At 38.3% G+C, this 24648-nt stretch overlaps 2 long non-coding RNA genes across 2 annotated transcripts; one reads left to right on the top strand and one right to left on the bottom strand.

Annotated features, from left to right (window-relative positions):
- Positions 1-1559: 1559 nt before the first annotated feature.
- LOC310725467 lies at positions 1560-23400 on the top strand. Its single transcript, XR_014533375.1, has 3 exons — positions 1560-1726; positions 1816-1916; positions 23104-23400. It is a non-coding gene; the product is annotated as an uncharacterized lncRNA (long non-coding RNA).
- Positions 5535-6807, bottom strand: LOC310725630. The gene is made up of 3 exons (XR_014533452.1): positions 6724-6807; positions 5715-6003; positions 5535-5627 (listed from the first exon to the last, which is right to left on the bottom strand). It is a non-coding gene; the product is annotated as an uncharacterized lncRNA (long non-coding RNA).
- Positions 23401-24648: the final 1248 nt, after the last annotated feature.

The raw sequence follows: 24648 nt of genomic DNA, 5'->3' as shown, positions 1-24648 counted from the left end.
ATATGATGACAAATAAAACCTGTAAATTACACAAGGGTTAACTGAAAAAAACAAACAGGTAACACTAGACATTTCGTCCCCCCACTTTTGAAATGATGGCTATGCCCCTGCACCACACACCTTGATAATCTTACACACATTTTCCGGGTGGTATAGAAATCTTCCAGCTGATACATCCAGAGATCCACATCTGCATTTCAGGAGGTGATGAGCATCTGAGGGGTGACTCCCTGTGATATTATAGACTACATCAGGACAATGTTTACAATTTCTACATGTTGTTAAACTCAACAAGAAGCCAGTCATCACGTCCTGCAGCTGCCTGTAGCCTGTAGTCTACACTGCAATGTGTCAGGATAAAGGAATCATGTGCTGAAGCATGTCAGCGTGCCACAATGTTTGTGAGGGTCGTGTTAGAGTCACATATGACTTGCACTTTAACAGAAAGCATATGCTGTTTATTAACAAAAACAAATTTCCTTTTTTATACAGAGTCTTTACAGAAATATGAGTGCAGTCAATTGTGTTGATTACATTTGGAAAACTGAACATTGCTGCAAACTGCATTTTAATTTCAGCCTGTTCTTGCACAGTGAAGGGAAACCTGATGTATCGACTACCCACCCTAATAATAACATCCAAAATGACAGGCATTATGACACTCAGGGGCAGATACCAGACCTATAGCATGAGATTAAATAGAATTATATTATGTTTAAAGAAGATCTTTGTGAAAAATTTAATTATATATAACATTTATATAAAGTCAACCTGTTGTCATTAACCCCAGAGTGGTGAGGACCTGTATTTGGACGGGGATGGCATGGTTCTGGTGTGTTGCCCTCTGTAGTAGTGGACCCAATTCAGCACATAGATCCAGGAGCACAGCTGTAGGAATCTAAATCAGCTTATTAGCCAGTCTTCAAAAAAATCCAAGAAATCATCATGGTTCCTGGAGACTCTATTTCGCATTAATCTTCCATTGGTGTAATCCTCCAGCAGTGCCATCATGCAGCATTACACACGGGAGTCACCACAGCATTTATGTTTTATTCCAGCTCATTATGGAAAGATAAAATAAACTGATATTTGGTCCTGTGCCATGAACATATAAGCAATAATAGCTACAGAAAAGCTCCTGCTTCCCTCTGTACCAGGTATTTAAATCCCATTTAAAATGCTATCAGTGATTCTACATTCTGTTTCTATTAAGTGTTTCAACAGTTTGCATGTTAATTGGCTGTATGGTGCATTTGAAAGCATTTTATGTGAATTTATGAACCACATCTGGCTGGAAAAGACATGTGCCCAAATACTTTTGACCACACTGTGTATCAGCTAAAAAGCAGCAGCTTCGGATCAGTCGCGTTTCCACTGGGATTCAACTCTGAAAGATCACTTTTAATTTTTATTATATGAAATATTTCATATTATATATTTGATATTATTACAGACAACTAATCAGATTTCACTCCCTGACAATGTCTGAGCCAATGATGTTTGCAGATTTAGAACTCGAGCCTGTTGGCCCCGCCCACTGCTTTGTGCTCTGTGTTTGTACTTATACAGTTCTTTCACGCGCTCCGGTCGGAAGTTAATGTTGGGCGCGTGAGTTTTTCTCCACTTTCCGCTCGTGCACATCGACGTTCCTTTCGCCGTTATAAATCTATCGCGCGCGAGCTTCAACCCCGTTTTTGTCCCGGATTTAGCGGATTTTTACCCAAAGGTGAGATACAGTGAAATGTAGCAGCTGAGCTGCTCGGGGAACAGCTAGTGGACATTCTGGAGTCATGAACCTCTGCATTTTTCTTCCAGTGTCCTGATACTTTACACCTCTGATCATGAAACCAGAGTCCAGACGGAGATCTTTAGGAGAACCTCCACACACTCCTGCTGCTGCTGCTGCTGGATCAAAGGTACAATTTATTCATGTCTCAACTTTCAGTGTGGTTTGCAGGGCAAAGATACATCATAATGTATTTTATAATTAAATAATAATAAATACCTTAACTTTAAGTGTATCACAATAAACTACTGTTTTTATTTATTTATTTATTTATTAAAAAAAAAAATCCTTTTACAAGGTGTAGTGTCTTAAACGTATAGTATCTTAAATGTGTAATATCTAAAAGCCTTAACTCATACAATTCTACAAATGGTGTCCTGAAACGGCAAAAGTTAATTACTGAACCATCTGGCCAGATGTTTTCCTTTAAGCCAAATGTATGAAAGGCCCATAGTGCTTATCTTATGAGCCGTGACTGGGAAAATGAAACGGATGGTCGTCTTTAAATCAGTATAAGCCGAAGTATAGAATATGATCCAGGATGCACATCCTCTTGGGAAAAGACCTCTGACCCGTTCTCACTGTATGTTAAGATGAATGGTCTGGGAAAGTTAGCGCTGGTACATTTGAGATATATTAAATCTGGACAAAGACAGGTTTCTCTTTAAGATAAACATTATTGCACAGTAGGCTCATATACATCTGTTATGCATCAAGAGGCGGACCCAGAGAATGATCAGAATATATAATGAGTGTGCAGCCATGGATCGGGAGTCAGACTTTGAATCAGAGCGTGCTGACTCCAGGCTTGACCGGAAGGCCTGTAAAGATGCTATATTTCTGTGCTGAATAAAAATCATTATTTACACGAAATAACTGCGTCTACGGAGATTCCTTCCAACCGACAGCTACACTCCATCAAGACGACGAAATACACAACAAAGGAAACACGAAATTTCTCCCCAAATCTTTAATCCAGAGAAGTCAATCTCAAATTCACAGTGGGCCAAAATTAAACACTGGGACGAAATCGCGGGCCAAACTCAGTATTTATTGAAAAGTGTTTTTGATGTGCATGCATAATTGTGCATGTTTTCCGTCTCTCGAGATGTGTAATGTTGAACCTTTTCATATGGAAACAAACTTTAGTTTTGCTTAAACATTGAATCTGAAACAAAGTTTAATATTATAAACACATGAGAAAATACATTTGAAATAAAACACACATTAGTGGTATTAGTTTCTTATTACATCTCTCTCTCTCTCTCTCTCTCTCTCTCTCTCTCTCTCTCTCTCTCTCTCTCTAGACTTTCTAATTCCATTTTAATGTAAACCTTTTACAGGGCAACAACACAACCAAAAATAATAATTTCCTTCAATTAAAAAAAATATCTTTCAACTATTACCAGTCCATGCCTTGGAGTAGAAAAAGTGCATAAAGACACTGCGGTTCAGCAGCCGCATCTTGGAAATACACGGTTAAGCAGCCGCACTTTGTTTAGTGTTGCGCGTCTAATCGTGCACTTACGGTATGGGTGCTGGGAGCGGTCAAAATACATGTAAAGACGCTGCAGAAAGGCGTTTCCGTTATAAAAAAGACTCAGTGCATTTTTATCATGTTCCACATTCAAACATTCATTAAACATTTTTCTTTATAGGTTTGCTCAATCTTTCAAATTATTCTTATTAAGGGTGTCCCTGTCTATTATTCCTTTTAATTTCGACTCATTTTACTGTGGAGTTTTTAAGAAAACTAAAGGCAAAATCACTCCAAGCATCACTGCATTTTCAATCATGTCACATATTCATACACTCATAAAACATTTTTCTTTATAGGTTTGCTCAATCTTTCAAATGATTCCTATGTACAGTGTCCCTGTCTATTATTCTCTTAAATATTAACTTATTGTACTATGGAGTTTTTGAGAAAAGTAAAGGCAAAATCACTTTTTTTTTTTTGGAAAGATTTCAGAAAAAATACATTCTTGTTTTGTCCGAACATATAAAAATTGGGATATGGATTTCACTCTATTACTATGTTTTTTTTATTTTAAAACACAAATAAAAAGAGCGAATAATGAAAGGTTGCAATTGTGCAGAGACAAGTTTTATTTACAATCAAATGTTCATCATGTACATCATCAGTGGCAGTTGAAACATTGCCAGAACTGTTCATTACCAATGACACTTCTGGGTATATCTACACATGTAGGATGATACCACTCTTGGCATTTAGAGCACTGGACCATGAGCTCATAGTAATGAGCTGTTCTGCAAACACAGTAAACAGGTATCGCACATCAAACTTGCCTGACTGCGTCCTCACCAACCAGGACAGTGTTTGTAGTGTCCCTGGGTCCAGAGGGGTGCACTTGCTGTCATACACAGAGAGCTGATTTTCATTACAAAACAAATTGCTGACTGTGATCCAGTGGCATTGCCGAATGTTCAATATTTGCAGAAACTTATTTTGTGGGGTTCCAACAATTCCACCATTTGGAATCGCACTAAAGGGCAGAACAGATTGAAACCCATTAATGTGCATATTGTCCTTTGCCATGAGGTAGCTGGCCAGGTCAATAATATCACAGGACAACCAGTAATCAGGGTGAAGTATTTGTTGCAGCATTTGTATTTTTGGTGGCCTGCATAGTCTTCGAGGAGCAATTGTTTCTGATGGACCTGATTTATTCCAGATTGGCCCTTCGATTTTTGATTGTCTTCTCCTGATATTCTTCACTGGTTCTTTCTGAAGATACAGAAGATACAATTTATTTCTTAGATATTTTTTGTGGCAGTTCAGATTTAAATTTGATGCAGTGTGAAGACAAAAAGTCAATCTTGTTTGTGATCTTAGTCTATTAAGTATCTTTATAATGAGGGACAGCAGTGTCAGTTCTACATTTTGGGACCTTCTAGAAGACCACATGATAAATGTGAGGGACCATGAGATTAAATGCAGTCATAATCATGCAATGATAAACCATTCTTTTAATTAATCAGCTGATTTTCCTTTGCCTTCAGACTGCTCAGGTGTTTTGGGCTACACTTATATTTGTTGTACTTCAGGACTATCATCTTTCCTCTCTGCCTGTGTTTTGTAATAGTGAAATTGAACATGCTCGTCTCCTGCCATATTGACACTGGATATACAAACATACAATTTCCAATCAATATATTCCTCCTTCTAAATAAGATGTGAAAGTTGATTCAAGAGATTGGAAGCCATGACTCTGCTATCATAATAACAAGACATCAGTTTACACATTCAGTAACACTTTAAAGTGATTACAGATTACAGTGATTGTTCCCAATATTTGTACCTCACCAGTTAGATTTTTTTTACTATACATACATATATATATATAAAATGTATTTGTGTGTATATTTAAACCTGGATCACATCTTCTGGCTTTTTCTTTTTCTCTGGCACTTTTGGGGGTGCCTTTGAAGACTTCTCCGAACAAAAAACCACACACACACACACACACACACACACACACACACACACACACACACACACACACACACACACACACACACACACACACACACACACACACACAAAAACCCATTTTATTTAAAATAAATAAGAATTTAGTTTAAAAGCATATGCTTCTGCTCTTTTTTTAATTTTTTCAATTAAAATTGTTTAGTTGTTGTTGTTTGTTGTTGTTGTTATTATTATTATTATTATTATTATTATTATTATTATTATTATTATACACTCCGAAAAATAATACCTTGTTTTTTACATCTTGGAATGGAAGAACCTTGACTAGTGGAGAAACATATAATCCTTTACGCCTCTGACGTCTCTTTTTCCACTGCTCCATTTCCACTCGAATGGACTAGAAGAGACACACATACATCACACAGGTTTCTTTTTTTTTTTATCTTTTACATTTTTTTATGAAGTGTATCTTACAGCATCTTGGTTTATAGGACTGTGGTGAGACCTGAGATGTTGTATGGATTAGAGACAGTGGCATTGAGTAAAAGACAGGACATGGAGCTGGAGGTAGCAAAGCTGAAGATGTTGAGGTTTTCATTTAGAGTGACGAGGATGGACAGGATTAGAAATGAGTTTATTAGAGGGACAGCGCATGTAGGACGTTTTGGGGACAAGGTGAGGGAGGCGAGATTGAGATGGTTTGGACATGTGCAGAGGAGGGACATGGGGTATATCAGTAGGAGAATGCTGAGAATGGAGCCATCTGGAAGGAGGGAAATAGTAAGAAGAAGGAGGAGGTTTATGTATGTGGTGAGAGAAGACATGCAGGTAGTTGGTGTGAAAGAGGCAGATGTAGAGGACAGAGACGTATGGAGAAGGATGATCCCCTGTGGCGACCCCTAATGGGAGAAGCCAATAGAAAAAGAAGAAGAAGATATTACAGCATCTTGGTTTATATTTAGGGAACATTGAATTGCCAATATTTTTAAAAAGGTGAAAGTACAAAAATATTTCATTACTCTGTTTCTTGTTCGTTCTGTGTCTTCAAATTCACGGAGCAGTGCATTGTGCATGCTCTGATAAATCTGGACAAAGTCATCCAATCTTGTCAATCTCCTTCTCTGGAACCTAATTTTTTTTAGGTCCCATTGACTTTTTTCCATTATTCCTTGTGTCTGATTGTCTTGTGTAAAGTTCTGAATTATGGACAACAAATTGTAGTTATTTAAGGCATTACATTTATGCATTTATGTAAAAAAAAAAATAAATAAATTTATCAACAAGCTATTAAAATTATTCAGTTGAGTTTTTACCTGATTATTGGACTGACTGACTTTTTTATAAATCTGCCTGAAATGTTGGTAGGCTGAGCCTGTACCATGACGTCCAATATCACCTAAAGAATTACATTGTTTGTTTGTTTATTTTATTTTATTTTTGAATCAGTAGTAATGTTAGAAAACACTCCTATCAAAAAACCTACCTAGCAATAGGCCAGACCACAGAGTTGCGTGTGGAAGGAAGTACCTGGTCAAATTTTCAATGAATGTTGGGGCGTAATAGCTGTTTTCTTTCCCATTACGGTCAAGAGGTGCTTTCACTATTACCCTCTGGAAGTGGCTTTCAAGGGGTGTGTTTCCCACATCATTCTGAAAGGAAATGTTTTGTATTTAAATATTAATGGTTATGAAGCGAATTACGTTGTGTAGCTGGAGAAGCAAGACACAGGAATTAGTTCAATATAATTATCTATCTATCTATCTATCTATCTATCTATCTATCTATCTATCTATCTATCTATCTATCTATCTATCTATCTATCTATCTATCTATCTATCTATCTATCTATCTATCTATCTATCTATCTATCTACAGTGAGGAAAATAAGTATTTGAACACCCTGCTATTTTGCAAGTTCTCCCACTTAGAAATCATGGCGGGGTCTGAAATTGTCATCGTAGGTGCATGTCCAATACAATCAGTAAGAATCCAACTACTAACATGGCCAAGACCAAAGAGCTGTCCAAAGACACTAGAGACAAAATTGTACATCTCCACAAGGCTTAAAAAGGGCTACGGGGAAATTGCCAAGCAGCTTGGTGAAAAAAAGGTTCACTGTTGGAGCAATCATTAGAATATGGAAGAAGCTAAATATGACTGTCAATCTCCCTCGGACTGGGGCTCCATGCAAGATCTCACCTTGTGGGGTCTCAATGATCCTAAGAAAGGTGAGAAATCAGCCCAGAACTACACGGGAGGAGCTGGTCAATGACCTGAAAAGAGCTGGGACCACCGTTTCCAAGGTTACTGTTGGTAATACACTAAGACGTCATGGTTTGAAATCATGCATGGCACGGAAGGTTCCCCTGCTTAAACCAGCACATGTCCAGGCACATCTTAAGTTTGCCAATGACCATTTGGATGATCCAGAGGAGTCATGGGAGAAAGTCATGTGGTCAGATGAGACCAAAATAAAACTTTTGGGTCATAATTCCACTAAACGTGTTTGGAGGAAGAAGAATGATGAGTACCATCCCAAGAACACCATCCCTACTGTGACGCATGGGGGTGGTAGCATCATGCTTTGGAGGTGTTTTTCTGCACATGGGACAGGGTGACTGCACTGTATTAAGGAGAGGATGGTCGGGGCCATGTATTGCGAGATTTTGGGGAACAACCTCCTTCCCTCAGTTAGAGCATTGAAGATGGGTCGAGGCTGGGTCTTCCAACATGACAATGACCCAAAGCACACAGCCAGGATAACCAAGGAGTGGCTCTGTATGAAGCATATCAAGGTTCTGGCGTGGCCTAGCCAGTCTCCAGACCTAAACCCAATAGAGAATCTTTGGAGGGAGCTCAAACTCCGTGTTTCTCAGCGACAGGCCAGATCTGTGTGGAGGAGTGGGCAAACCTGGTGAAAAACTACAGCAAACGTTTGACCTCTGTAATTGCAAACAAAGGCTACTGTACCAAATATTAACATTGACTTTCTCAGGTGTTCAAATACTTATTTGCAGCTGTATCACACAAAGAAATAGTTAAAAAATCATACATTGTGATTTCTGGATTTTTTTTTTTAGATTATGTCTCTCACAGTGGACATGCACCTACGATGACAATTTCAGACCCCTCCATGATTTCTAAGTGGGAGAACTTGCAAAATAGCAGGGTGTTCAAATACTTATTTTCCTCACTCTATCTATCTATCTATCTATCTATCTATCTATCTATCTATCTATCTATCTATCTATCTATCTATCTATCTATCTATCTATCTATCTATCTATCTATCTATCTATCTATCTATCTATATAATGTATATTATTATTAATAGCACATATTCATTATTTATGCTAATGCACATAAAGACAATTTAGCAGGCACTTAATTTAAATCAAATTGTGGTTCAAGTAATACTTAGAAACATCATGCAAATGTTAGGGAATGTCTTCAATAAAACCTTATTTAATGTCCTTGAATGTAAAGTTTGGACTTATGTACATGATGAAAACACACATGGTTGAGATGTCCTTTATAAAAATCCACTGCAGGTCAAGACAGAGATTCAACATAGCACATTGCTGCAAGAGTGTGTATTGTCAGCAGTCTACATATATAGCAATAACTGTTAATAACATGTTAATTAAGCTGTAGTCTCTTTTCTTCTAGTCTTTGTTCAACCTCTCATACAGCTCTTCGTATGCCTTATCCTTGGCTTTCGCCACATCCCTCTTTACCTGTTGCCGCATCTCCTTGTACTCCTGCCCACTTTTCTCATCACCCTGCAGGGTGATCCCACTTCTGTTTTGTTAACCTCTTTCCCCTTATGCTCTCCTGCACTTCCTCATTCCACCACCACATCTCTTTCTCTTCCTTTCTATTTCCAGATGTCACACCAAGTAACTTTCTAGCTGCCTCCCTCATCACTCCTGCAGTAGTTTCCCAATCATCCAGCACCTCTTCACCACCACCGAGCCTTCCCTGAACTGCACACTACAGTCTTCCTCCTTCAGTTTCCACCATCGTATTCTTCTTTCAGTCCTCACTCTCCTCCTCTTCTTCTTCACCTCCAAAACCATCCTACAGACCACCATCCGTCTAGCTACACTGCCCCCTGCCAACACATTACAGTCTCCAATCTCCTTCAGGTTGCATCTCCTACATAGAACATAGTCCACCTGTGTGCACCTTCCTCCACTCTTATAGGTCACCCTATGATCCTCCTTCTTCTTAAAATACGTATTTACCACTGCCATTTCCATCCTTTTAGCAAAAATCTACCACCATCTGCCCTTTCACATTCCTCTCCTTTAGGCCATACCTACCCATAACCTCCTCATCACCTCTGTTCCCCTCACCTACATGTCCATTAAAGTCTGCCCCAATCACCAATCGTTAATTTCTAGGTACACCATCTACCACTTCATCTAATTCACTCCAGAATCTTTCCTTCTCCTCCATCTCACAGCCCTCTCTTCACCTCCACTACACTCTTACTGTACTCTTCCTTCAGAATCACCCCTACACCATTTCTCTTTCCATCCACACCATAATAGAACAGTTTAAACCCACCTTCACTGTTTCTGGTCTTACTCCCGTTCCACTTGGTCTCCTAAACACACAACATATCTACCTTTATCCTCTCTATCATATCAGCTAACTCTCTCCCTTTACCAGTCACAGTGCCAACATTTAAAGTACCAACCCGAACCTCCACTCTCCTACACTTCTCCTTTCCCTGCCGTCTCTGTAGACGTCTTCCTCCTTTCCTTCTCCCCCTTCGGCCAAAGGTAGCCCAATTTCCACTGGTACCCTGTTGGCTAACGATACCTGTGGTGGTCGTTGTTAACCCGGGCCTCGACCGATCTGGTATGAAATTCTTAATCGTGACCCGCATATTTTGATTTGCAAAAAAAAAAAGATATGTGGAAAATATTTTGGGGGGCGGAGTAACAACAGAGACTTGTAGATCTGCATGGAGATGCGATTTTACATTTGTAAGTTACAATATATATCTTTTATAGTTTTATACGATTTTATTGGTTTTATTGCCTGTTTGTTTTTATAAGAGAAATGCTTGAAAAGTGTGTGTGTGTGTGTGTGTGTGTGTGTGTGTGTGTGTGTGTGTGTGTGTGTGTATTGTTGAGATTTGAATGGCCAGACATCAATATAATTGGCCATTGCTGTAAAACAAGAGCTTGTCTGGCTACCTGGCCATCAATATGAACGCCAAATCAACATCAATAGCCCCAAACATGTAGAACAAAAGCCTTTAATGGTCAGCAGTTCATTAATATGCAGACTGTATGAATAGAGTATGAATGATCACCTGAGTTTAGCAGGTGTCTCTCAAACAGGGGGAGGTAGAAAAAAGATCAGACATAGTCTCAGCTAAATGTTTGTAGGAATCTCATTTGTTATGAAAATCTTCATAAAATTTGAAATATAAACTCATGAGACATGTGGCTTTCAACCCAGTGCGGTTCTGGATTGCTCCAGGACTGATTTCATGTATTTATATATAAAATAAAAATTATTTTCAATGCAGGAAATGTATATTCATGGGACTTCATCATCTATAACCTAATATCTTTTTGAGCAATATCAACATTGATGTTTGAGAGTAAAGTTCAAAGTATCTTCTTTCCAAAGATATTTAAATTGTGTATGTAGCACATTTTTATCAGGAACTGTGAACATTGAAATTTAGGTAGAGCATTTCAGCTGTGAGTCCCAAAATTTGGGCGGGGAGGGCCGAATCAGACATAGTCTCAGATAAATGTTTGTAGGAATCTAATTTTTTATGATATCTTCATTCAATTTAAAATATAAACTCATGCGAAATGTGGCTTCAACCCATTATTTTTCTGGATTGCTCCAGGACTGATTTCATGTATTTATATATGAAGGAATAAAAATTTTTTATATTTTTTTACAGTATTTAATCATCTATAACTTATCTTTTTGAGCAATATCAACTGTGAATAATTGGACAGTAAAGCTCAAAGTGTCTTCTTTTGTATAGATATTTAAATTGTGTATGTAGCCCACTTTTATCAGGATCTGTGAACATATAAAGTTAGGTAGAGCATTTTCAGCTGTGAGTCCCAAAATCTGTGTTGAAGCCTAACAGGTTAAAGGTTTTCTAAAAGGCTCCAAAATACCTCTCATTTATCTTGTTTCAAAGCATATCGGATTACTATAGCAGACATTTCTGATAACATGCAAGACCAAATCTAAAATTATTACAGTATATTGAATCATTTTATATTGTTTTCCAGATGCACCACTGCTCAGATTGTGGGAAGAGTTTTACTAAAATTGCTGTTCTGAAAAGACACCAACGTATCCACACAAGAGAGAAGCCGTATCACTGTGAACAGTGTGGGAAGAGTTTTACTGACTCGAGTAGTCTCAAATCACACCAGAGTATCCACACAGGAAAGAAGCCGTATCACTGTGAACAGTGTGGGAAGAGTTTTACTCAACAGGGTAATCTCAATACACACAAGCGTATCCACACAGGAGAGAAGCCGTATTACTGTGAACAGTGTGGAAAGAGTTTTACTGACTCGGGTACTCTCAAATCACACCAGCGTATCCACACAGGAGTGAAGCCGTATCACTGTGAACAGTGTGGAAAGAGTTTTACTAAACAGGATCATCTCAAATCACACCAGCGTATCCACACAGGAGTGAAGCCGTATTACTGTGAACAGTGTGGAAAGAGTTTTACTCAACAGGGTCATCTCAAATTACACCAGCGTATCCACACAGGAGTGAAGCCGTATTACTGTGAACAGTGTGGAAAGAGTTTTACTGACTCGAGTAGTCTCAAATCACACCAGAGTATCCACACAGGAGTGAAGCCGTATCACTGTGAACAGTGTGGGAAGAGTTTTACTCAACCGGGTCATCTCAAATCACACCAGCGTATCCACACAGGAGAGAAGCCGTATTACTGTGAACAGTGTGGGAAGAGTTTTAATCATCAGAGTAATCTCAAAAGACACCAGCGTATCCACACAGGACAGAAGCCGTAACAGTGTGGGAAGAGTTTTACTTAGCAGGGTAGTTTCAGAATACACCAGCGTATCCACACAGGAGTGAAGCCGTATCCCTGTGAACAGTGTGGGAAGAGTTTTAGTGCTCGGCGTGCCCTCCTCAGCCACCAGCAGAGTCATACAGGACAGAAGCTGTACCTCTGTGGACAGTGTTGACGGAGCTATGTTAATCAACACTCATTAACGAACCACAAGTGCTCTAACATACAACCATAAAACAAATCATCTTCTTAAATTTCTTATTTAAAGGGATGTAAAGGGAAATTGTACTGTAAATATCGGGGGAACTTTTAAATTGTAATGTTAATTTTAATTCGCTCTAACAAACTGGACACCTTTCCAAGCCATCAGAACATAGTTGGTCCATTTACAGTTACACTACAACGGCTTCTGTATGAGTCTAGGTGTCATTAAAAACGTCTTCAGGAACATTTTTTTGTGATTATTTCATGAACAGTTCACTTATTTTTCTCTTGCTTTTGTTTGTTAACTTATACTTTCATTTTTTATAAGAAAGAAAATAGAAATGCTGGTGATAGAAACAATGTTTTGATTCTATATCGTAGATGATTATGAAGTATCAACAAATCATCATTGTTATTTACTAAATTAAATTCCAGTTATTAACAAAATTCTATTATACAGAAAGAATAAAAAGGAAAGCAATCAACTTTATTGTGGGAGCAATAAAATCTGTGTTTCCAGGGTCCAACTGTGACACTCAGTAACTTCAGGAGTCTCAGTCTAGAATTGTATGCAGTTCTCACTGCTCTGAATACAAGAACACCCGAGCTTCATCACCAAATGGAAATAAAAGTTAATTAATAATCAAAATAACTAAAATCTAATGGATATTTACACTACATGCTGCATACAAAAATTACGTGTGCATACAAATTTTAGACAATTAATTTCCACTTAAATATAAAGAAAATGGTGCAATGTGCTTTTTGACCAAGTTAATATGGTTCATTTAAATGTATAGTATAAGCAAACATTACAGGTTTGAATATGTGTGCAGCTCAGTGTTGCAAAAACTAAATAATACAGATTTACTTATATATAAATACACTTTTTCCCCACTATTACATTAGGATTAGTTTACACACTGAAATACCTTATACAAATTGCACAGAGTGGGTAGTTTATTAGTACTATTTATCTACATTATATGGGCATCGTGTGGGCATGGGAGCAGAGTGGGCACTGTGATGGGCTGAATGTGGGCCCCAGTTTAGTCAGGGTTGTGGGCCCCAGTTAGGTTGCCCGTTTTGTTTATTCGAGGGCCCGGTATGGGCCACATCTGGGCTATATTTAGCTATATTATTCAATTGATGATAAATTCAATTTATATGTTTTTGCGTGTTTTACATGATTGAAACAAAAAGTGTGGAGAGTGAACTGGTTTACCTCAGAGATAAACACCTGTGGAAAACTGAACATTCTTAATGATTAGCAGATAACTAGGACATTGTCTACTAAAATGTGGAAATAACGACTTCTCAAACCATTTTCACCCGTGTTTTCTCCATATAGTGTCCTCATGATAACAGGAGGGTGAAACAGTAAAAGCACTGTGGAGTCTCTTTCTCTTTCACTTACTCAATAACATGTGTATATACAATACACAGAGAAAAGCTCTGAGGAGATTGTGACAATACTTAACATTATTTTAATGTGATTTAGGTGAAATAGGTAGAGGTGATAAAAAAAAGTTCATATTTATATCATTTCTAAACATTACTAAAAATATGATATGTTATGATTACGTTAAAGATAATAAACGTCATTTTGCGCCGTTCATAAAGTCAGTCAGATCAGTTAACAGTTTGGGCAAATGGTGGATTAGAAGGTGTTTACACCCTTGTGCAAATCCTCACAACACAACCAAACACAGAAACACCCTGCAAATCCTCACAATACAACCAAACACAGAAACACCCTGCAAATCCTCACAACACAACCAAACACAGGAACACACTGCAAATCCTCACAACACAACCAAATAGCACAGATCACAAAATAAATGTTTCAAGGGGACCACAACAAGTGACAAACCCGTCTGGAACTGCTTATTGTTTAATTTTTATTCGTCACTGGTGTTGATGTGTGTCGATGACCTGAAAGGTGAGTTGTTTGTTTATTTTATCATTGTTTGTTTATGATTCCTTGGCCTTTTGTATATTATTATCCTAAATAATCTGATGAAATACACAATTAACTGTAAAACATTACTATGTTAACTGGCAAAGCCAAGGAATCATGATCAGGATGTTAAAATAAATAAAAAAACTCACTTTTCAGATCATCAACAACACCACTGATCAATAGACACTGAACAAGCAGTCCCGGGGTCGTCACTTGTTGGGGTCCCCATGAAACATTTATTTTGTGGTCTGTGCTGTTTGCAGTGTAAATGAATTGGTTGTGTTGTGAGGATTTGCAGGACGTTTCTGTATTTAGTTGCGTTGTGAGGATTTGCAGCATGTGTTGTTTAGCTGATGAAGATGTTTTCTTAATTTGCTGGTGTTTTTTCTATTTGCATATGTTTTCTTCAGTTGCAGTGCGTTGAACTTTCTGGGCCACCGTGATCCGAGGTGTGACTTACATCTTTCAGCTGATCAGAATCATTGTTCAATCACTGGATTTTGGCAAAAGCCAAATATTAGTTTAAGAGTCAAGTTCAGACGCAAGGTTGATATTTTAATTGTAATATAAAATATCTAAATCTCACCCACTGTGGTCCCATAACAACCCCATAAAGGGGCCATTTGTGGGTTGACCCATGATAAAGTCATGTGGGCCCCATAAGGGTCCTTTTTGTAGCCCACTTTTGCCCCATTTTTAAAACCTATTTGGGATCCAAATGGGCCCATATAAAGAACACCTATACAGGCCTCACTTAGAGCCCACCATGGACCCATCAGTCGCCCCTCTGGGCTAACACACATGGGGCCCATGTGGAGCCGATGGACAAATTTCTCTGGGCCCCATTTGGGTTGCCCATGCAGGGCCCAAGTGATGGCCCATCAAAAACCCACATGGGGCCCACATGACAATGTTGGCTGGGTTAGAGGGTCCCGGAATTCAAGCTACTTTACTTGCATATTGTAACAATTACAATTTTGGAATGTATACATTTTACATTCACATGGTGTGTATCATTTTAAAGGTCTCAGTGTGATTGGAAATATTATCTCAGTCCTATATCAGACCCCAGGTTTAATATTAACATTGACTTTCTCAGGTGTTCAAATACTTATTTGCAGCTGTATCACACAAAGAAATAGTTAAAAAAAATTCATACATTGTGATTTGTGGATTTTTTTTTCAGATTATGTCTCTCACAGTGGACATGCACCTACGATGACAATTTCAGACCCCTCCATGATTTCTAAGTGGGAGAACTTGCAAAATTGCAGGGTGTTCAAATACTTATTTTTCTCACTCTATCTATCTATCTATCTATCTATCTATCTATCTATCTATCTATCTATCTATCTATCTATCTATCTATCTATCTATCTATCTATCTATCTATCTATCTATCTATCTATCTATCTATCTATCTAATGTATATAATGTATATAATGTATATTATTATTAATAGCACATATTCATTATTTATGCTAATGCACATAAAGACAATTTAGCAGGCACTTAATTTAAATCAAATTGTGGTTCAAGTAATACTTAGAAACATCATGCAAATGTTAGGGAATGTCTTCAATTAAACCTTCTTTTATGTCCTTGAATGTAAAGTTTGGACTTATGTACATGATGAAAACACACATGGTTGAAATGTCCTTTATAAAAATCCACTGCAGGTCAAGACAGAGATTCAACATAGCACATTGCTGCAAGAGTGTGTATTGTCAGCAGTCTACATATATAGCAATAACTGTTAATAACATGTTAATTACCTTGTAGTCTCTTTTCTTCTAGTCTTTGTTCAACCTCTCATACAGCTCTTCGTATGCCTTATCCTTGGCTTTCGCCACATCCCTCTTTACCTGTTGCCGCATCTCCTTGTACTCCTGCCTACTTTTCTCATCACCCTGCAGGGTGATCCCACTTCTGTTTTGTTAACCTCTTTCCCCTTATGCTCTCCTGCACTTCCTCATTCCACCACCACGTCTCTTTCTCTTCCTTTCTATTTCCAGATGTCACACCAAGTAACTTTCTAGCTGCCTCCCTCATCACTCCTGCAGTAGTTTCCCAATCATCCAGCACCTCTTCACCACCACCGAGCCTCTGTCTGACCTCTTCCCTGAACTGCACACTACAGTCTTCCTCCTTCAGTTTCCACCATCGTATTCTTCTTTCAGTCCTCACTCTCCTCCTCCTCTTCTTCACCTCCAAAACCATCCTACAGACCACCATCCGACGCTGTCTAGCTACACTGTCCCCTGCCAACACATTACAGTCTCCAATCTCCTTCAGGTTGCATCTCCTACATAGAACATAGTCCACCTGTGTGCACCTTCCTCCAATCTTATAGGTCACCCTATGATCCTCCTTCTTCTTAAAATATGTATTCACCACTGCCATTTCCATCCTTTTAGCAAAATCTACCACCATCTGCCCTTCCACATTTCTCTCCTTTAGGCCATACCTACCCATAACCTCCTCATCACCTCTACATGTCCATTAAAGTCTGCCCCAATCACCAATCGTTAATTTCTAGGTACACCATCTACCACTTTATCTAATTCACTCCAGAATCTTTCCTTCTCCTCCATCTCACAGCCCTCTCTTCACCTCCACTACACTCTTACTGTACTCTTCCTTCAGAATCACCCCTTCACCATTTCTCTTTCCATCCACACCATAATAGAACAGTTTAAACCCACCTCCACTGTTTCTGGTCTTACTCCCGTTCCACTTGGTCTCCTAAACACACAACATATCTACCTTTCTCCTCTTCATCATATCAGCTAACTCTCTCCCTTTACCAGTCACAGTGCCAACATTTAAAGTACCAACCCGAACCTCCACTCTCCTACACTTCTCCTTTCCCTGCCGTCTCTGTAGACGTCTTCCTCCTTTCCTTCTCCCCCTTCGGCCAAAGGTAGCCCAATTTCCACTGCTACACTGTTGGCTAACGATACCTGTGGCGGTCGTTGTTAACCCGGGCCTCGACCGATCTGGTATGAAATTCTTAATCGTGACCCGCATATTTTGATTTGCAAAAAAAAAAGAGATGTGTAAAATATTTTGGGGGCGGAGTAACAACAGAGACTTGTAGATCTGCATGGAGATGCGATTTTACATCTGCAAGTTACAATATATATCTTTTTTGGTTTTATTGTCTGTTTTTTTTTATAAGAGAAATGCTTGAAAAATTGGCTGTAAAACAAGAGCTTGTCTGGCTACCTGGCCATCAATATGAACGCCAAATCAACATCAATAGCCCCAAACATGTAGAACAAAAGCCTTTAATGGTCAGCAGTTCATTAATATGCAGACTGTATGAATAGAGTATGAATAATCACCTGAGTTTAGCAGGTGTCTCTCAAACAGGGGGAGGGAGAAAAAAGATCAGACATAGTCTCAGCTAAATGTTTGTAGGAATCTCATTTGTTATGAAAATCTTCATAAAATTTGAAATATAAACTCATGAGACATGTGGCTTTCAACCCAGTGCGGTTCTGGATTGCTCCAGGACTGATTTCATGTATTTATATATAAAATAAAAATTATTTTCAATGCAGGAAATGTATATTCATGGGACTTCATCATCTATAACTTAATATCTTTTTGAGCAATATCAACATTGATGTTTGAGAGTAAAGTTCAAAGTATCTTCTTTCCAAAGATATTTAAATTGTGTATGTAGCACATTTTTATCAGGTACTGTGAACATTTGAAATTTAGGTAGAGCATTTCAGCTGTGAGTCCCAAAATCTGGGCGGGGAGGGGCGAACCAGACATAGTCTCAGATAAATGTTTGTAGGAATCTAATTTTTTATGATATCTTCATTCAATTTAAAATATAAACTCATGAGACATGTGGCTTTAACCCATTATTTTTCTGGATTGCTCCAGGACTGATTTCATGTATTTATATATGAAGGAATAAAAAAATTGAATATTTTTTTACAGTATTTAATAATCTATAACTTATCTTTTTGAGCAATATCAACTGTGAATAATTGGACAGTAAAGCTCAAAGTGTCTTCTTTTGTAAAGATATTTAAATTGTGTATGTAGCCCACTTTTATCAGGATCTGTGAACATATAAAGTTAGGTAGAGCATTTTCAGCTGTGAGTCCCAAAATCTGTGTCGAGGCCTAACAGGTTAAAGGTTTTCTAAAAGGCTCCAAAATACCTCTCATTTATCTTGTTTCAAAGCATATCGGATTACTATAGCAGACATTTCTGATAACATGCAAGACCAAATCTAAAATTATTACAGTATATTGAATCATTTTATATTGTTTTCCAGATGCACCACTGCTCAGATTGTGGGAAGAGTTTTACTAAAATTGCTGTTCTGAAAAGACACCAACGTATCCACACAGGAGAGAAGCCGTATTACTGTGAACAGTGTGGGAAGAGTTTTACTGACTCGAGTAGTCTCAAATCACACCAGAGTATCCACACAGGAAAGAAGCCGTATCACTGTGAACAGTGTGGGAAGAGTTTTACTCAACAGGGTAATCTCAATACACACCAGCGTATCCACACAGGAGAGAAGCCGTATTACTGTGAACAGTGTGGAAAGAGTTTTACTGACTCGGGTACTCTCAAATCACACCTCCTGTGTGGATACGTTGGTGTCTTTTCAGAACAGCAATTTTAGTAAAACTCTTCCCACAATCTGAGCAGTGGTGCATCTGGAAAACAATTACTGAAGTTACACTCAGTAACTTCAGGAGTCTCAGTCTAGAATTGTATGCAGTTCTCACTGCTCTGAATACAAGAACACCCGAGCTTCATCACCAAATGGAAATAAAAGTTAATTAATAATCAAAATAACTAAAATCTAATGGATATTTACACTACATGCTGCAAACGAAAATTACGTGTGCATACTAATTTTAGACAACTAATTTCCACTTAAATATAAAGAAAATGGTGCAATGTGCTTTTTGACCAAGTTAATATGGTTCATTTAAATGTATAGTATAAGCAAACATTACAGGTTAGAATATGTGTGCAGCTCAGTGTTGCAAAAACTAAATAATACAGATTTACTTATATATAAATACACTTTTTCCCCACTATTACATTAGGATTAGTTTACACACTGAAATACCTTATACAAATTGCACAGAGTGGGTAGTTTATTAGTACTATTTATCTACATTATATGGGCATCGTGTGGGCATGGGAGCAGAGTGGGCACTGTGATGGGCTGAATGTGGGCCCCAGTTTAGTCAGGGTTGTGGGCCCCAGTTAGGTTGCCCGTTTTGTTTATTCGAGGGCCCGGTATGGGCCACATCTGGGCTATATTTAGCTATATTATTCAATTGATGATAAATTCAATTTATATGTTTTTGCGTGTTTTATATGATTGAAACAAAAAGTGTGGAGAGTGAACTGGTTTACCTCAGAGATAAACACCTGTGGAAAACTGAACATTCTTAATGATTAGCAGATAACTAGGACATTGTCTACTAAAATGTGGAAATAACGACTTCTTAAACCATTTTCACCGTGTTTTCTCCATAAAGTGTCCTCATGATAACAGGAGGGTGAAACAGTAAAAGCACTGTGGAGTCTCTTTCTCCTTTCACTACCTTTATAACATGTGTATATACAATACACAGAGAAAAGCTCTGAGGAAACGGTGACAATACTTAACATTATTTTAATGTGATTTAGGTGAAATAGGTAGAGGTGATAAATAAAAGTTCATATTTATATCATTTCTAAACATTACAAAAAATATGATACGTTATGATTATGTTAAAGATAATAAACGTCATTTTGCGCCGTTCAAAAAGTCAGTCAGATCAGTTAACAGTTTGGGCAAATGGTGGATTAGAAGGTGTTTACACCCTTGTGCAAATCCTCACAACACAACCAAACACAGAAACACACTGCAAATCCTCACAATACAACCAAACACAGAAACACGCTGCAAATCCTCACAACACAACCAAACACAGGAACACACTGCAAATCCTCACAACACAACCAAATAGCACAGATCACAAAATAAATGTTTCAAGGGGACCACAACAAGTGAGAAACCCGTCTGGAACTGCTTATTGTTTAATTTTTATTCGTCACTGGTGTTGATGTGTGTCGATGACCTGAAAGGTGAGTTGTTTGTTTATTTTATCATTGTTTGTTTATGATTCCTTGGCCTTTTGTATATTATTATCCTAAATAATCTGATGAAATACACAATTAACTGTAAAACATTATTATGTTAACTGGCAAAGCCAAGGAAATCATGATCAGGATGTTAAAATAAATTAAAAAACTCACCTTTCAGATCATCAACAACACCACTAATCAATAGACACTGAACAAGCAGTCCCGGGGTCGTCACTTGTTCAGGTCCCCATGAAACATTTATTTTGTGGTCTGTGCTGTTTGCAGTGTAAATGAATTGGTTGTGTTGTGAGGATTTGCAGGACGTTTCTGTATTTAGTTGCGTTGTGAGGATTTGCAGCACGTGTTGTTTAGCTGATGAAGATGTTTTCTTAATTTGCTGGTGTTTTTTCTATTTGCATATGTTTTCTTCAGTTGCAGTGCGTTTAACTCTTCCACCGTGATCCGAGGTGTGACTTACATCTTTCAGCTGATCAGAATCATTGTTCAATCACTGGATTTTGGCAAAAGCCAAATATTAGTTTAAGAGTCAAGTTCAGACGCAAGGTTGATATTTTAATTGTTACATTCATAAGTTTTGGACTCCGTGACTGGTCCCCCGGCATAATTTATTACTGTGTGAGGCAGAGGTGGGAACAATTCACTGATGAGATTCTAGGATATGTCTTAATTATATTGATGCATGTTTTTTTTAGATGCTGCTGTAAATGGTAGTATTTTAAAATGTACTAAATTGCCTTTTCTGTCTTCTCTTTCTTTACTGTTTTGTAGGTGTGCAGCTGAGGAATCTGCATAGACCCACCAGTGAACTATTCTACATTAGTAATTCTGTTATTCCTGTTTCCTGTTTTTTTACTTGAATTAATTTTAATTAAATGTGATTTACACATTCTGAGTTGAAGTCATTTATTTTACTCAAATACTCAACCATGTAATTTTAAACATAGAGCAGCAAATACAATCAACTAATATTAGTTCTTTGTTTGGTCAGGCACAGTTTTACATTGTAACTGAGGTTTGAAATGGTTTGACAGTGGATTTTCCATAGTAAAATTAAGTACACATTAAGTTCACCCACAGAAATCAATCATGAAATTAATAAATGGGATCCAAATCTCACCCACTGTGGTCCCATAACAACCCCATAAAGGGGCCATTTGTGGGTTGACCCATGATTAAGTCATGTGGGCCCCATAAGGGTCCTTTTTGTAGCCCACGTTTGCCCCATTTTTAACACCTATTTGGGATCCAAATGGGCCCATATAAAGAACACCTATACAGGCCTCACTTAGAGCCCACCATGGACCCATCAGTCGCCCCTCTGGGCTAACACACATGGGGCCCATGTGGAGCCGAAGGACAAATTTCTCTGGGCCCCATTTGGGTTGCCCATGCAGGGCCCAAGTGACGGCCCATCAAAAACCCACATGGGGCCCACATGACAGTGTTGGCTGGGTTAGAGGGTCCCGGAATTCAAGCTACTTTACTTGCATATTGTAAAAATTACAATTTTGGAATGTATACATTTTACATTCACATGTTTTGTATCATTTTAAAGGTCTCAGTGTGATTGGAAATATTATCTCAGTCCTATATCAGACCCCAGGTTTGGGGAAATTCTGTCCTACTGACATAAGGGTTGCCCCAGAGAAGATCCTTACCAGGTGTTCTAGGTAGCATTTGGTTTATAGGTCACATCCTGTCCCAAGAAAGGGTGTGCAAAGCTTTTATCACTTTGAATTTACAAGTGTTTACGATAGTTTCGGTATTTAAGGAAATTTGGCGAAACAAGCATTCTGTAGTCAGAACTTCTCTGTGTGTCTCTATTGCCAGGTACAGTGATTCTTTAACATTTCTTTAGTAAACTGCATTGTTAAAACATTTGGTTTTATGCTGATCATGTCAGCTGGTTTACCTCAGAGATAAACACCTGTGGAAAACTGATTATTCTTAATGATTAGCAGATAACTAGGACATTGTCTACTAAAATGTGGAAATAACGACTTTTCATACCATTTTCACTCGTGTTTTCTCCATAAAGTGTCCTCATGATAACAGGAGGGTGAAACAGTAAAAGCACTGTGGAGTCTCTTTCTCTTTCACTACCTCAATAACATGTGTATATACAATACACAGAGAAAAGCTCTGAGGAGAGTGTGACAATACTTAACATTATTTTAATGTGATTTAGGTGAAATAGGTAGGGGTGATAAAAATAAAAAAAAGTTTATATTTATATAATTTCTAAACATTACTGAAATTATGACACGTTATGATTATGTTAAAGATAATAAACGTCATTTTGCGCCGTTCATAAAGTCAGTCAGATCAGTTAACAGTTTGGGCAAATGGTGGATTAGAGGGTGTTTACAACCTTGTGATTTTTAGTCTTTTTTTTTTTTTTGACTGATAGTCTTATGCTCATGTAACTTGCATGCATACAAATAATGGATTGTGCCCTGGTTGATGCAGTACCATGCTCTACTTTATATTAATTTTTTGCTTTACAGGAAGCCTGAAGCAGAACCGTTTGCTGAAAACTGTCAGTAAGAAAGAGCTGGAGAAAGCGCTTGGTAAATGGTTCACAAATGCAAGAGACAGAGAAGGCAACCGTGCTTTGAGAGCCCAGCGGGACCATGATCAGAGGGCAGTACAGCCGGAAGTGTAAGTCATATAACCTATAGCTGGGGCTGCACAATTAATCATATTTTATCCCGATCACTGTTTTTGCCTCTGTTTAATTAAAGGAATACTCCACCCTGAGATGAAAAAATATCTTATAAATTACTTATCCTCAAGGCATCTACACGGTGGCTGAGAGAGCTCAACATGCTACAACTTAAGAAAAAAACATGCAAATAGAAAAAAACACCAGAAAAAAAAAACACAACAACTTTATCAGTTTGACAACACATGTGCTGCAAACCCCCAAAACACAACCAAGTACAGAAACACACTGCAAATCCTCACAACACAACCAAACACAGAAACACGCTGCAAACCCCCACAACACAACCAAACACAGAAACACGCTGCAAATCCTCAAAACACAACCAAACACAGAAACACGCTGCAAATCCTCACAACACAACCAAACACAGAAACACGCTGCAAATCCTCACAACACAACCAAACACAGAAACACGCTGCAAATCCTCACAACACAACCAAACACAGAAACACGCTGCAAATCCTCACAACACAACCAAACACAGAAACACGCTGCAAACCCCCACAACACAACCAAACACAGAAACACGCTGCAAATCCTCAAAACACAACCAAACACAGAAACACGCTGCAAATCCTCACAACACAACCAAACACAGAAACACGCTGCAAATCCTCACAACACAACCAAACACAGAAACACGCTGCAAATCCTCACAACACAACCAAACACAGAAACACGCTGCAAATCCTCACAACACAACCAAACACAGAAACACACTGCAAATCCTCACAACACAACCAAACACAGAAACACACTGCAAATCCTCACAACACAACCAAACACAGAAACACGCTGCAAATCCTCACAACACAACCAAACACAGAAACACGCTGCAAATCCTCACAACACAACCAAACACAGAAACACACTGCAAATCCTCACAACACAACCAAACACAGAAACACGCTGCAAATCCTCAAAACACAACCAAACACAGAAACACGCTGCAAATCCTCACAACACAACCAAACACAGAAACACGCTGCAAATCCTCACAACACAACCAAACACAGAAACACGCTGCAAATCCTCACAACACAACCAAACACAGAAACACGCTGCAAATCCTCACAACACAACCAAACACAGAAACACACTGCAAATCCTCACAACACAACCAAACACAGAAACACACTGCAAATCCTCACAACACAACCAAACACAGAAACACACTGCAAATCCTCACAACACAACCAAATAGTACAGATCACGAAATATATGTTTCAGGGGGACCACAACAAGTGACAAACCCGTCTGGGACTGCTTATTGTTTAATGTCAATTCATCAGTGGTGTTGTAGATGACATATACAATTAAAATA

This window comes from Silurus aristotelis (genome assembly GCF_946808225.1).
Source record: "Silurus aristotelis genome assembly, chromosome: 1".
NCBI lineage: Eukaryota > Metazoa > Chordata > Actinopteri > Siluriformes > Siluridae > Silurus > Silurus aristotelis.
The sequence above is the reverse complement of the archived record's forward strand: the minus strand, read 5'-3'. Positions and strand labels throughout refer to the sequence as shown.